Here is a 12535-nt window from a genome sequence, read left to right on the forward strand (position 1 = left end):
TGCCAAAAGTCATAATCAGGCCCTTAAGGGAGGATATTTAATATTCCCACTCTAATCTATACCAATTTGGAGAAGGTGCTGAACATTAAAGGGTGACATTTACTATTCCTACTTCAATCTGTACCAAGGGCCCGATTACAATCTCATTAGGAAAGCCCCCTGAACGAATCGGTTCCGGGAACCTTTCCGAACGAATTGCGCTCCGTGGATCCGAATGACCAATTATGATGTATCCTTATAGTGACAGACTCGGTTCGGTCAGACTCCCATTGAATTCAATGGGAGCCTGTGTATCAAACTCGTACACAGACTCCCATTGTAAAAAGGGTGAGAAAAAGCGTGCACCCTGTGGGGAGCACCCCATGGTGGCTGCCACACTGTGCATGCACGGAAAGGGGGGACCCATGAGTACCCCCTGCAACCAACTTGGAGGGCCCTTGGTGAAGGGGGGCCTGCTACAGCCCCCGAAGTCTCATTCTCACAGCTGTTTCATCTCTACAACACCGAGTTGGTACGGCTGTCAGAATCGGACATCGTACTCGCTCTTTCAGAGGCCAGCCCTATTGAGCTGAACGACTCGGCTCCGAATGAGTCAGACTGACTGATTTGGGATCGGAACCGATCTGGTCGTCGCCGACGGCTTCCACGCATCATACTCGGTCGTTCAAAACGGGTGACGATTCGGTCAGAAACATATGCTCCGAATCGGATCTGCTTCTTCCGACCCATTTTCGAGCCCTTCCGAACGACTTCATAATCGACCCCCAAGTTGGGGAAAGAGCTGGACACTAGAAGAGTGACATGTACCATTCCCACTCCAATCTATACCAATTTAGACATGGTGTTGGACACTATTCCCAATGCAATTTAAACCAATTTGGGGGAAAGTGTTGGACACTAAAGGGGTGGAATTTACTATTCACACTCCAATCTATACCAATTTGGAGAAGGCTTTATACAGTAAAGGTGTGACATTTAGTAATCACACTCCAATCTATACCCATCTGTGGAGGGGATTTGACACCAAAGCGGTGACATTTACTATTCCCACTACATTTTAAACACATTTGGAGAAAGTTTTGGACACCAAAGGGGTGACCTTTACTCCTCACACTCCAAGCTATACCAATTTGGAGTAGGTGTTGGACACCAAAGGGATGAAAATTGCTATTCCCACTACACTCTAAAACATTTGATGCATCTATCAAATAAAATAAAATTTGCTTAAAAAGACACTAACCAAAACTATAAACACACTATTAATAATTAATATATTATTTTATATTTTTATTACCATTCCTAAACTTTGAATCATGAAATAAAAATAAAAGAATCATGATCCATAATTCTAAATAATGAAAAAAATATAAAACCACATTTTATTATGAAAATTTAAAAAAACACTTTACAAAGATATTATAATTTTCTACATAAATAAAATAAATATATTTTAATTATGATTTTTGTTTCACAAAAATTGTTATCTTTTGCTTAAAACAATTTAAACCAATTTTACTTTATTAATTACATTTTTTATATATTTTTTGGGGGGGTTTTGTTTAAATGTTTTTATTATTTTTAACATATATATTCCCCCCCTCCACTCCCGGACAGGTAAACAATCTGCACATGAACATCATGAGCTTTAAATTATGCTTGTCATACTTACATATTCATTATAGAAAATTTACAGAATATATACCAGGCTTCACGGAAAACAAACTAAAACAATAACATAAATACTTTACAGCATTAATAATAAATTCGTTTTGTAAATCTCGCCAGTGTGTGAGAGGAGTCCAGATTTTCATACCCCTTTTGCGTCGCTGTCTGCCTTTCCGCTTATATATAGCTATCTCGATATTATGCACTGCTAAAAGCCTGGCTAGCCACTGTTGGAAAGAGGGTGATAGCGGATCAATCCAAGCCGAGGCTAGGCATAACCACAAAACGGCCATAGCGACGAAAATAAAATCGTGGCCACTCTCAAGGTTATCTGGATCTTCCGCCCCAAGTACCATTGCCTCAGGTGACAAAGCAACCTCTCTGTAAAGAACAGAAGTTATAAAAAACCTCTCTATATCTTGTATCAAAGGTATTAACACCGGACAAGAGGCAAAGATATGAATGGAATCTGCTTTAAATAGGTTGCATCTCGGGCAGCAAGTCCCCTTACCGGTTCCCCATTTTGCGATCTTATCGGGTGTATAGTAGAGAAAAAAACAGGTTTTGTAAAATTTTGCCTGGAGTTTGGTAGAAATAAGAATAGTTTGGGCTAGCTGATAGGAATATAAAAATCCTTCCTGTGAGATCTCAAGTTTACTTAGCCACTTCATTGCCGTTTTATCTAAATCATCCGGGAACATGTCCAACAATGACACATAAACCCCGCCTATTGAGTGTTTCTTAGAGTGTATAATTGTCTCTACTACAGTAGATTCTTCCCCGAGTGTCCTTGCCCCAGGTTTGTGAGTTAAGATATCCATAATTTGGAGATATTTAGATAAATCCCGCCAATCTAAGCCAAATTCTTCCTTCAGAGCATCAAAAGATTTAATCCCCTAAGTGAAATGAAATGAAAGGAGTTTTGTAGAGCGCGGCTGCTGCCCAAGGGCGTCCAAGCGCTGAGTACAGATAACAGAACTCTGAGGGGAGGGGGGAGGGATCCAGGTGGGGGGCTAATTGCTAAAAAGATGTGGTTTTAGCTCTTTACGGAAGGATGAAAAGATGGGGTTAGACCTAAGTTAGAAGGGAAGGGAGTTCCATAATTTAGCAGCATTAAGCGAGAAGGACCTACCTCCTGCTCTGGACCTTTTTACTCTCGGAACTGCAGCAAGGAATGCGTTCTCTGAGCGAAGTGACTTACCGGGACAGTAGGGAGTCAGAAGAGTGTGGTTGATCTCAGGTCTGGCTCGGTGGAAGGCTTGGTGCGATATGCACAGAGTCTTAAATTTTATTCTATCCCTGACCGGGAGCCAGTGCAGTGTCCTGATCCCTGGTTTAGCCGATTCTCTGCGTGGAATTTTGAGAAGCGTGCGGGCTGCACTATTCTGTGTGCACTGAAAGTTTCTGTTATTCAAGAACAAGGGTCCTTAGCATTTTGGATAAAACAAACAAGATAGGATATAGGCCATAATTGGAGACTATATTTTGTCACTGTCCAGCCGGACAGTAAGTTTTATTTTTCAACAATGTAATTCTTGTGAAAAGGATAACCAGGCACAGTCCTGTACCACAAAAAAGAAGAACACAAGAAACTGAAGAATTAAAGAAATTAGAATAAAAGAGAACAGGCAAAAGAAAGAGCAAATGTTGGCCACTTGTCAAATCAGTGTTACATTCAAGGTATGCCAACCAACTGCCAAAACACAACAAATTATACACAATGGTTTAGGTTGTGAAGGCAATCTACAAAGTCGACGTTTCGATCCCTAGTGCTCAATTAATTGGGACCATCATCAGGACTGACAAATTACATTATTTGCCTGTCAGTATGTATTGTTTTAACGCCTGTAAGGAAATATAAGGGGGAAGAAGGCGAAAGAAAAAACTGTTTTAGAATTTCAAGACATTTTCTGTTTTAAAAAGGGAGAAAAGTGTTCATTAGACCTGAATTCTCATGGATCACACATGATAACATAACTCGTGTACTCGGAACAGGCTTGTTCGTGCCTATATCTGTGATGCACTCGTGGAGGGGTTGTTGGATTAAAACGACGTGATAGTGACTTTGTGAGCAGCTCCTTGTGTCATAACAAATAAGTGAATAAAGAACATTATTTGCGCGAACATTTTCCATTGGAGCCGTTCTATGTGGCTAGTACATGCATTAGGCGTCCTTTGTGAGGTGACTAGAGGGGCGGGCAGCATGGACTTACCCTGGGTCGGCAAGGGTAGTGACCCTGTTCGTGGTGTTTAGGGAGGGAGTTGTGGGTCATCGACCTGAAAAAAGCGTGATATTCAGAATCGAATGCCACTAAGGGCCGGACTGTGCGGGGTTAAACCGCCGGGGCGCAAAGTTACCTTGAGGACTCGTGTGGTCCAAACTCCGTCTGGGGTATCCAATAGCTCAAGGGTTGAGTACGTTCCCTGTTGGGCAAGGAATAAAAATCAGAACGGGGTCTGCGGAAGGCAAGGGTGCACAGATTCAGATAAGGGGGGAGCCGAGACCTCGTGGGGTCACTGGTTTAGTACGCTCTTACCTGAGGGCGTCTGGTTTTCAGGCTATGTCTCGATCGACATAGTGGAGCAGCGGGCGGGCAGTCAATGTCCTATACAGCGCTGTTGCTCACTGGGGGCCATTACACTTAAGTGTGAGTGCAGGGCGTCCATCGGGAGACAGCGTGCAGCGCGTCCGTCAGTGGACGTCAGCAATGGGCGCCATCTTGGAATGGGAGTGAATGGCACACTCTATGCGCCATATTGGGTTGGTCAAAGCTACGGATTCGGGCAGCTGGAGGGAACAACCTCTTGGGAGATGGGCATGGGGGTTCAATTAATGCGCCTTGTATAGGGGCCTCAAGGGGGTGACATTTGTGAAATTATCCATGCATATAGTGGTGAGAGGGTGTTTATTTACAGTGCAGGTGCAGGGTAATTTGGTGACATTTCAACAGACCATTTCATTAAAACTTCTCATTTTGATCGACTAAAAAGTAACATGTATGGATTTAGTCTCTGTAGTTTAGACAGTACTTCCAGAAAAAACAGCATTTAGTAAAGTCTTTCAAAGCAGGCTAGTCCAGTCCTCTAGGCGATTCAGACCGTTCTGAATGGTGTCGAATTGGATCATTGTTCTTAGTTCTTCCTTATTCAATAGCTGAGCCAAATTACCGCCTCTTGGGGGAAGTTTCACGACTTTGAGGATGGACCACTTGATGTCGTTCTCAGTGTGTCCTGCTGAATTATAGTGGTCCACCAGAGGGGCATTTGCAGTGTTACATCTGATCCGGCTTCTGTGTTGGCAGATTCTAGTCCTTACTTTCTGCGTTGTTTGTCCCACGTAGAGTTTGGGGCAGGGGCATTCAATAACATAAATCACATTTGATGTGTTACAATTTGAAAAAGATCGTCTTTCAAATGTGATGTGCTGGTGCGTGAATTTTGTGCCCTCCACCGTGAAGTCGCAAACAATACATTTCCCACATTTAGCATGACCTACAATGGGTGGCAAACCCCATGCTGCTTCGAGTGTATTCCCTTGTGTAGCAACTGGGAGAGCCGCCCTCACAAGATGGTCTTTCAGATTTTTATTTTTCTTAAACGCAAAGAGGGGTTTATCAATCATGATACTCCCTACATTTAGAGTGGGCCAATGCTTAAGAATCGACTTACGGATTCTGTTGGATATTGGAGAGAAGGTGGTGACACAGGCTACTCTCTCTTTTTGAGTTTTTTCTTTTGGGATTAACAACACTTCCCGCGGGCAGTACCATGCACGTTTGGAAGCTTGCTTCACAATTCGTTTTGGGTAGCCTCTTTCCCTTAGTTTTGTGGACAATACCTCGGCTTCTCTGAAATAGTCTCTCTTATCAGAGCAGTTGCGTCTGATCCTCAGAAATTGTGAGTATGGCAATGAATCTCTGAGGGCCCTGGGGTGATTGCTTTTATAGTTCAAAAGCGTGTTGCGCTCTGTGGGCTTGCGAAATAGCTTTGTGAGAAGCTCACCTTCTGCATGGTAAATGGTGAGGTCTAGGAATGCTATAGAAGACTTGTCGTGGGTAAGGGAAAAGGTAAGACCAAGGCAGTTATTATTGAGCCAATGGAGGAACTGTGGTAATGTCTCAGAGGGCTGGGTCCAGATCATAAAAATGTCGTCTATGTAGCGACGCCAGAGTTTTATGCCCGGATGGAATGGATTGCCTGGCACCAGGATTGAGCCTGTTTCTAGCTGGTCCATGAATAGTACGGCCAAGTTGGGGGCAAAAATAGCCCCCATAGATGTCCCCTTGATCTGTTGGTAGTAGGTGTTGTCAAAGAAGAAAAAATTTTTTGTCAAGCAAAGCTCGAGTAGTTGCAGAATAAATAAGGAGGGTACCCTGTGTGGACGTGGCCGTGTATCTAAGATTTTTTGAATCACTAGTAAAGCAGCCGTTTGGGGGATGTTTGTATACAGCGATTCTACATCTAGGGTGCACAGGGTTTCATACTCTGGGTCAAATTCCAAATGTTCAACAAAGGTAATCATAGACATGCTGTCTCTGACATAGCAAGTTGTGGAGGGCACGAAGCTTTTGATAAAAAAATCAACATAAGCCCCGAGTGGTTCTAGCACGGAACCACATGCAGATACAATTGGGCGTCCGGGAGGGTTGGTGAGGTTTTTATGTATCTTCGGCAAAGTGTATATTACTGGGATACGAGGGGATTTGGTGTTAAGGAAATTATATTCCTTCTTGCTCAAATATCCTTCTGCACACGCTTGGGATGTTAGTTCCTTAATGGTCTCTTGTATTTGACTGGTGGGATTGCCAGGGAGCCTTTGGTAGTGCTCTGTATTATTCAGTTGGCGCAAGATTTCTTCCTTATAGGCCTGAATCTCCTGAATCACTATCCCTCCACCCTTATCTGCACTTTTAATGATTATGTTGTTGTTGCCTTTCAAGGTGTTGATAGCGTTTTTTTCGGACAGTGATATGTTATAAGGAACGAATAGTTTCTGATTTTGAATCTGTGACAAGTCATTTAGAACTAGTTTTTCAAAAGTCACAATTTCCGCCGGTACCATCGAGGATGTGGGCGAAAAAGTGGATGGTGGTCTAAATGGTGTGTATGACTCTTGTTTGGGGCTGGGGTGTAGTTGGAAAAAGGCTTTCAGACGTATTGTCCTGAAGAATCTCAACAGTTCTGTCTGAAGCTCCATAAAATCGGGGCGAACAGTGGGCACGAAGGACCGGCCTTTTTTGAGTAGTTCCATTTCAGTGTTGCATAGACAATGTTTAGAGAGATTGAATATAGGAATAATCTCATTTGGAGGGCCAGCTACCATTGGTAAAAATTGTTCCGGGTTTTCCGTTCTCCCGGGGGGTTGTGCCATCTTTTCTTTGCTTTGCCTCGTTGTGGGGTGTTCGGTTGGCCTCTGGATAAAAAATTGGGCTGTCCTCCACCCCGCCTGTTTTGATTACTGGGTCCTTCACCTGCGTCTGAGCTTTCTGATGACTCAGCAGATGTATCTGAAAAGCCAACAAGGTTTTGCCTACGATTGTAGCGTCCCCAAGGTTTGTCTCCACGTGGATTTGAGTAGGTTCTATTAGTATAGAAGTCTTTTTGGAGGTACGGGTAGGTATTTTCTGTATTGTAGGATTTAATGTCTTTCTTTACTTTATTAGCCTTTTTGTTTTGCTCTATCCTGTGAAAATCGGCTATCGTTTTCTCTAGTTGTTCAAGAAGTTTAGATACATCTGTGGTAGAATTAGCCTCCCCCAATTTCTTCTCTAGGTCGGCAATCTCTGCCTCAAGGGAAATTAATGTCTCAGTTGCAATGTCAATCCCTAGACATAACCAATGCCGGGAGCACGTGGTTCCAATATAACTAAAGTTGTTGATATATTTAGGATTGTCTGTGAAGATACCAGGGATATTACGAATTTGGAGGCCTAGGGGAATTACGTCTGCTTTTAAATAGTCAGTCAACATCAAAATCATCAACTGAAGTCGGACTTGCTTTTTACGAAGTTTCTCCAATTGGTCTGGAATTGAGCTAGTGATTGTGGTAGGAGCGTCTGGGTTGTCAGAAAGAAGGGAGGGTCTCTGACAGATTCGCTTGATGTAATCATCCGTGTACAGTGGTGCGTGATCGGACATATCAGGTTTTGAAATAAGAAGGGGGTATTTTGTACTAGGGAGGCCTACCCTCGGCTGAGGGTTGGTGGTTTCTTCCGAAAACCTTGCAATCTAGCGATTAGTACGTTTGCGCAATCGCTAGAAAGACATTTGAAAGACGATCTTTTTCAAATTGTAACACATCAAATGTGATTTATGTTATTGAATGCCCCTGCCCCAAACTCTACGTGGGACAAACAACGCAGAAAGTAAGGACTAGAATCTGCCAACACAGAAGCCGGATCAGATGTAACACTGCAAATGCCCCTCTGGTGGACCACTATAATTCAGCAGGACACACTGAGAACGACATCAAGTGGTCCATCCTCAAAGTCGTGAAACTTCCCCCAAGAGGCGGTAATTTGGCTCAGCTATTGAATAAGGAAGAACTAAGAACAATGATCCAATTCGACACCATTCAGAACGGTCTGAATCGCCTAGAGGACTGGACTAGCCTGCTTTGAAAGACTTTACTAAATGCTGCTTTTTCTGGAAGTACTGTCTAAACTACAGAGACTAAATCCATACATGTTACTTTTTAGTCGATCAAAATGAGAAGTTTTAATGAAATGGTCTGTTGAAATGTCACCAAATTACCCTGCACCTGCACTGTAAATAAACACCCTCTCACCACTATATGCATGGATAATTTCACAAATGTCACCCCCTTGAGGCCCCTATACAAGGCGCATTAATTGAACCCCCATGCCCATCTCCCAAGAGGTTGTTCCCTCCAGCTGCCCGAATCCGTAGCTTTGACCAACCCAATATGGCGCATAGAGTGTGCCATTCACTCCCATTCCAAGATGGCGCCCATTGCTGACGTCCACTGACGGACGCGCTGCACGCTGTCTCCCGATGGACGCCCTGCACTCACACTTAAGTGTAATGGCCCCCAGTGAGCAACAGCGCTGTATAGGACATTGACTGCCCGCCCGCTGCTCCACTATGTCGATCGAGACATAGCCTGAACACCAGACGCCCTCAGGTAAGAGCGTACTAAACCAGTGACCCCACGAGGTCTCGGCTCCCCCCTTATCTGAATCTGTGCACCCTTGCCTTCCGCAGACCCCGTTCTGATTTTTATTCCTTGCCCAACAGGGAACGTACTCAACCCTTGAGCTATTGGATACCCCAGACGGAGTTTGGACCACACGAGTCCTCAAGGTAACTTTGCGCCCCGGCGGTTTAACCCCGCACAGTCCGGCCCTTAGTGGCATTCGATTCTGAATATCACGCTTTTTTCAGGTCGATGACCCACAACTCCCTCCCTAAACACCACGAACAGGGTCGCTACCCTTGCCGACCCAGGGTAAGTCCATGCTGCCCGCCCCTCTAGTCACCTCACAAAGGACGCCTAATGCATGTACTAGCCACATAGAACGGCTCCAATGGAAAATGTTCGCGCAAATAATGTTCTTTATTCACTTATTTGTTATGACACAAGGAGCTGCTCACAAAGTCACTATCACGTCGTTTTAATCCAACAACCCCTCCACGAGTGCATCACAGATATAGGCACGAACAAGCCTGTTCCGAGTACACGAGTTATGTTATCATGTGTGATCCATGAGAATTCAGGTCTAATGAACACTTTTCTCCCTTTTTAAAACAGAAAATGTCTTGAAATTCTAAAACAGTTTTTTCTTTCGCCTTCTTCCCCCTTATATTTCCTTACAGGCGTTAAAACAATACATACTGACAGGCAAATAATGTAATTTGTCAGTCCTGATGATGGTCCCAATTAATTGAGCACTAGGGATCGAAACGTCGACTTTGTAGATTGCCTTCACAACCTAAACCATTGTGTATAATTTGTTGTGTTTTGGCAGTTGGTTGGCATACCTTGAATGTAACACTGATTTGACAAGTGGCCAACATTTGCTCTTTCTTTTGCCTGTTCTCTTTTATTCTAATTTCTTTAATTCTTCAGTTTCTTGTGTTCTTCTTTTTTGTGGTACAGGACTGTGCCTGGTTATCCTTTTCACAAGAATTACATTGTTGAAAAATAAAACTTACTGTCCGGCTGGACAGTGACAAAATATAGTCTCCAATTATGGCCTATATCCTATCTTGTTTGTTTTATCCAAAATGCTAAGGACCCTTGTTCTTGAATAATAGTATCTACCCACGGTCCACAGCTAACTGGTTGGGTTACCTTGTTACAAATAAAGCACTGAAGTTTCTGTGGCACGTAGTCAGGGGCTCCTAGGTTAAGGGCATTGTTGAAATCGAGTGGGGATTGAATGAGGCCCTGAATAACACCCTGTTTGGCTTCTAGGGGTAAAATAGGTAGAATCTTCCTTAGCATTCGAGTAATCCCGAAGCACGTAGCTGCTGTTTTTGTTGCCTGCATATTGAAGGTAAGGGTTTTGTCCAGCCAGATTCCCAGACTCTTGATGTCCTCCTTCGGGGATGGGGGTGGACCCAAACTGGGAGGCCATAGTTGGTCCATGGGAATGAGAGTAGGGGGGCCATGGATCATTATCTCGGTCTTATCACCATTGAGTTTTAATGAGGATGCTGTCATCCATCTCCTGCCGTCCTCCATGCATGCTGCTAAGTTGATTTGGGGAAGCCTGCTGTTCTTCTGTGCCAGAGAGACCACCAGCTGAGTGTCGTCCGCATACGAGATGATCTTGACACCGTATTGTCGGACGACCTCAGCCAGCGGCCTCATGTACACATTGAACAGCGTGGGGCTTAGGGAGGAGCCTTGGGGAACGCCACAGTTTAAAGGTCTGCTAGTGGAGCAGGAGTCGCCATCAAAGACCTGGAAGGTCCTTCCGCTCAAAAAGGAGCCCAACCAGTCAAGAGCGTTGTGGTATAAAAATCCCCTAATTGTGTTATTCCTAAATTATACCATTTGTTTACACAGTTATCCTTAAAGATTATTGGTGGAAGAATTGGATTGTTCAATACCGGTGTATAATGTGAGATTTGTCCTATTCCTAATATTTTCTTTACGACCTTCCATACCTTAAAACAGCTATAAAGAGTCTTAAATTTGACCTTTTTATGGTAGCTGTCGTGTATGTGCCTCCATAAATAGCCATAGAAGGAATTCCCCACCAGTAGCTGAAAGATTGAAGCGGTATGTTCCTCTGTGTTTTTCCCCCCTTGCAATAATTCCTTACTGTAGAGTAATACACATGACCAATAATATCTCCTTAAGTTGGGAAGAGCTAGCCCGCCTCTGTCCTTAGGAAGGGTAAGATATTTATATGCCCGACGGGGTTATGCATATGACCATATAAGTCTAGAAAAGGTGCGTTCCATTACTGTAAACCACTGATTAGAAAATTCTAAGCAAACTGCCCTGAATAAGTATAGTATTTTGGGAAAATACTCCATTTTAATTGAATTTGCTCTCCCGATAATGGACAGGTGGAGATTGTCTAACCGTCGTAGATCCTTTTGTATTGTGTTCAGCATTGGCTTAACATTTATTTCCACAATTTCCTCCAGCTTTGAGGAAATTGTGACACCCGAGTATGTCGCTCCCTTCACCACCCTAGGATCATCCATCACAATTTTTTGATTTAGAACGATTTGTGTCTTCCCTTGATTTAGCGCGTAGCCAGAAACCAGCCCAAATTTCCTGGCCTCGGCCTCGATGGTCAGCATTGCTGCTCTGGGGTCTGTTGTAACTATAGCAATATCATCAGTGTATGGTAATGTTTTTGTAGCATACCCCTGTGATATAATGGGTGTTATGTTGTTATTTTTCTCCAAATAGCGAATAAAAGAATCTATATATATTGCAAAGAGCAATGGCGAGCATGGGCACCCCTGGCGAGTTCCCCTGGAGATGGTGATTTCCTTAGTTAGGCTTCCATTAACAGATTCAACAGCCTTAGGATTAATATAAATTTTTTGTATCGCTTGAATAAACTTGATTCGAAATCCCATCATCGCCATTGCTTTCCAGAGAAACTGCCAGGAGACCCTATCAAAGGCCTTCTCTGAATCCAAAAGGATCAGGGCCATAGGGTCTCCTGTAGTTTCTGTTCCGTCAAAAAGCGTGATAAACCTCTGAATATGATTTATCGTTGACCTTCCAGGAACAAAACCGTGCTGGCTTTTGGAGATTACTTTGTGTATTATAGGTGCTATTCGGTTTGCCAAGATTTTGGAGTATATTTTGGAATCAGCGTTTATAAGGGTTATGGGGTGATATGAACCTAGATGTTCTGGGGGTTTCCCCTTTTTAGCGAAAATCACTATTTTGGCCCTGGACCAGGAACTGGGCGGTTCCACCCCCGGAGAAAATATGGATGATCAAATCCCTTAAGATATGTTTTATTTCGTCTATAAATGTGCCATAGAACTCCGAAGGGATACTATCCAGACCTGTTGCCTTCCCTTTAGGGAGGCTCTTGACAGTGGTCAATACCTCTTCCATGTTAGGAGCTTCCTCTAGTGCCTGCTGCGTATTTACCTCGAGGCATACACCTTCATAATTCTCTAGGTACCTTTCAATTTCGGTCGTGTCCCCATTACCATTCTCAGTATATAATTCTTTATAAAACCTCCAAAATGCTTGCCTAATCAGTTCTGGATCTTTTAACTGCCCTGCCACTGGGTCTATAATCTCCCTAATTAAATTAGCATTGACCTGTTGTCGTAATCGCACCGCCAATTGATGGCCCACTTGCTCATTAACTTCATAAATTAGTTATTTTTGTGCCGTAGCTTTCCGGATTGCCTTATC

The sequence above is a fragment of the Lissotriton helveticus genome, chromosome 10, assembly GCF_964261635.1.
Source record: "Lissotriton helveticus chromosome 10, aLisHel1.1, whole genome shotgun sequence".
NCBI classification, from domain to species: domain Eukaryota; kingdom Metazoa; phylum Chordata; class Amphibia; order Caudata; family Salamandridae; genus Lissotriton; species Lissotriton helveticus.